The following is a 3,866-nucleotide window of genomic DNA, read 5'->3' on the forward strand; positions in this document are numbered from 1 at the left end:
GGGGTCCAGGGTAATCTTCCTCAGCTGACCTCCTGGTTACATTACTGGTAGGGAATTAAAAGTTTGGGGTTTTTTTTAATTTATACAGAAACAACTTATTCAGTATTGAACACCTGCAGTGGAGAATTTAACTTGGAATATATTAAAACCCACTAAGTATCAATAAGGATGGTGGACAGCCAGTAGGTTATAGTTCCACCTACTCTAATGAGGAAAATAATGGAAAAAGAACATGACAAAACCCATTGGGGCATGGAGTCCATGATCTCTAGTCTCCAGAATTCTGCATTTTGTGTGTGAATGACTGAAATAGCAAAATCAATAACAGTGAAATGTCCCGTTTGTTTAAAAAAACATCCTATAAATCAGAAAAGGTCACCTCCTGCAACAGTAAACACGGAAAATCACCTGGAGATTACTAGCAAATAAGTTTCTCTGAATTACCTAGACAAAAAGGGTGCAGGTATCTTCTGATATTGGTAGGTACATTTTCTGGATGGGCAGAGGCCTTTCCCTGTCATACAAATAAAACTAGAGAGTTGATAAAATTTATGCTTAAATTATGCCATCCTGGGGACTTTGTATATGTAAAGACTTGGAAGTTTGAATCCTTGAAGGAAAAATGGAAAAGACCTTTCCAAGTCCTCCTGGTAACCAACACTGCACTCAAGGTAGAAGGAACTGAACCCTGGTAAAACCAGGATAACTGAACCCTGGTAAAACACAGGTAAAACCAAAAACCACAAATGAAATACAGCAAAAACAAGACTGATAATTTTTTCTTGTAGTTCTTGTGGGGTATCTGCATTGCTGAGTTTCTGTTTAGAGACATAAATCCTATTTATTGTTTTAGGTATAGAATATATTTTTCTTGCTACTTCTAGCTCATATTCCTCCTAGGGAAGGCACCATCAGGTAAAGAGATTTTCAGTAAAACTGCAAGAATTCCAACAGATACACAGTGGCCTTGACTCACACTGCTTACAAAGAGGAGACCAAATGTGAGTGACGTACTTGGAAGGAAGAAAAGTAAAGAGAAATCTGCCTTCGATGTTGCTATATTGCAGAATGCCAAAGCTTCAGCAAGTATACCTTTTTTAGGGGCTTGAATGTAATTATGAGTGAAATAAAATTTTAGTTTCTGCAGGGGACCAAAGCAGTTTTTCCACTTTCATCCTTCTCTCTCTGACTTTTCTCCATGTCAGGAGAATGGATAAATCCTCCTTTACTTCCATGACTATGCATGGAAAATATAAAGTTTCTTTATCAGATTATATTGCAGCAGATAATAAAAGAAAAATGAAACACAAGAGTATTGTCAATCTGCTAGTAGTGTATGGCAAATCATTTTGAAGTACAGGTGCAGCAAGACAAGCCTGGAGACTGACAATAAACTTATGTAAACTCAGAAACTTAGATTTCTATTTTAATAAAGGAGAATGCCAAAGGAAATCCCTTCCTGAGATTGAAAACAGGAATGTATGAGAACGAGCAAAGAGGGAAAGCCAATGAAAAAAGGATGCATCAAGAAAGGATGAAGCCAAATGTTTAAGACTCCAATCTTCACATAATTCAGGTGTGAACTTCCTGCTTTTAGATCCCATTCGCAATCATGTTTGCTTTTCTGGAAAACAATAGCCCAGTTTGTGAAGTTTTCCTATCCTTTCCCATCTCCTCACTTCCCTGTAAAAGCTATCACCTTTCTCTCATTCAAGGTTTCTTTGTCTTCACCAAAACAATAACTATGACCTTAATCTGCAGGTTTTACACTGCTTACATAAAATGGCAGCCATGGTACAGCTTCACAAACTGTTCAAGTGTGTAAAACTTTCCACAGACAGCAACAAGCCAAGTTGCAAAATGCAGAAGTTGCACTTGACATAGCCATCAAAATTTTGCAATTTTCATTCATCCTAACTGTTATTGTTCCATCTTAATAACTGTGCTAGAAAAATGTGTGAAAATGGCCATGAGAATGCCTGATAATTGGTTTTTCTGCCCTGGCACTCTTACATGCTTTGAATTACAACAAAGTTGAAGTTATTGTTCTTTTTGGTCATGTTTGGAAATTTATTCTGAAATCTTTCCATTGTAAAATACCACCTGCAAGACTCAGAATATAACAAAGAGTTTTATGCACTATAGTTATTATACACACCTAGGTTTTATCAGTGTTTTTTTTAAAGAATTAAACAAAACAAAACCAAAATCCCTTGAAGTATCAAACATTAAATTTCAATCTTAACTATGGAAAAATTGCAGGATCTAAGTTTTCAGACTAATGTACTTGAAAATACACCTGTGCATAGGTGCAGCATGCAGGAACCAACAAGCCACCATATGATGCAAGCCAATGAATCTATTTTTTCAAAGTATTTATACAAACGGGTGAAGACACAACAGTAAGCTTAAAGGAAAATACTTGTAGTTAGCATGAAAGGCTGAAGGTAGTGATACACTGTTAATTAAAAATTCCAGCACAAACAGCAAAGGCTTTTCACACAAATAAAAAACAAATTTGAGCTGTGGTTCCAGGAATGTTTTGTTTTGAATGCTAACTTGGATGAATGTCAACCTTGTATTGCTGCTCACTGTCCACTCCCCAAATAAAACAGACACAATTTTGTCCATGGAGAATTATATTGTCTCTCTTCTCCTCACAGCATGAAAATAATACTTTTAAATAGTTTCTAAATTTGAGACAGTTCAGTTTACATATGCCCTCCTGCACCCTCCTCTTATTCTTGTATATCTTCAGAGAATGGGTGGGAAGGACAACACTTAGGACTTTTCTACAACCAAACCCAGAACCTCAGGTGTGAGCAGAAACAGCCTTAAAGAGCATTAAGGCTAAAAACCTTTTAGAAGTATCAGTAATTTTTCAGTATTTCCCACACGCACCTCCCTTGCAGACTTTATCGGAAACGTACACCTATCCCCAGGAGCACAAATACACCAGACATGCCTTTCTCGTAAGTAAGAGCAACACAAAATGTGGGAACAGGGCTAAAACAAAAGATTCTAGGTGATGCAGTCTGGGGGATATGGTACACCAAACACATCTGCCAAGCAGAAATGTCTATTGCTTCCCTCCCTATTTAGCAGGCACACTGCCAATTTGTCCCACATCTCCTTCCTTTCCCCACTCAGCGTCCACCTTTCCCTTCATCACCAGCTTCCTGTGGCATCCACAGCAGCCATTACCCTGCAGTGTGCTTAAAGCAGCAGCAGTATCCTTCAGGTAGCCCCCAGGGGCCAATGTTAGTCACAAATACAACAGGAGAAATACACGTGAAGTACACCTTAATGAGCAATATCCACTTTAGCCTCTCAGACATTAATTGCTTCATTCTTCTCAAAGCTTTAGGAACAGAAGTTCCCACAGGATGGAGAGCTGGCACAAGGTGTTTTCTCCACAGTAACCTCTTGTTTCTATTTTGTCCTTAGTGCAGTACAGCTGATGGGTAATAGCTTGCTCCTAGGTCAAAGCTGAGATATTAAAATGACTATCAATAGCCATTTACGGTGCTTCTGCATCTTTACCGTCCTTCCTCGCTTCATTTCATAAGAGAAAAACACATAAGTGTTCCAGGGGGACACTCTCTGGCAGGAAGTGGGGAGCAGTAAGACTGTTCTCTCTTTCCAGCTCACAAGATATCTTGGCAAAGGCAGCTGCTGGAATTAAGCTGGAAAATCAGAGCAAATGTAGTACTGAGTAACTTCTATCTAGAAGGTCACATAGGATGAGAGGCCAATGCCTTTCTGCATGGCCCGATCTCCTGCTCACAGCAGGTCAGCAGCAAGCAATAGATTTCCACACATATTTGCATTGCCATCAAGCTAAACATAAGAGTTTGAATAGATGC

The sequence above is a fragment of the Passer domesticus genome, chromosome 1, assembly GCF_036417665.1.
Source record: "Passer domesticus isolate bPasDom1 chromosome 1, bPasDom1.hap1, whole genome shotgun sequence".
Taxonomy (NCBI): domain Eukaryota; kingdom Metazoa; phylum Chordata; class Aves; order Passeriformes; family Passeridae; genus Passer; species Passer domesticus.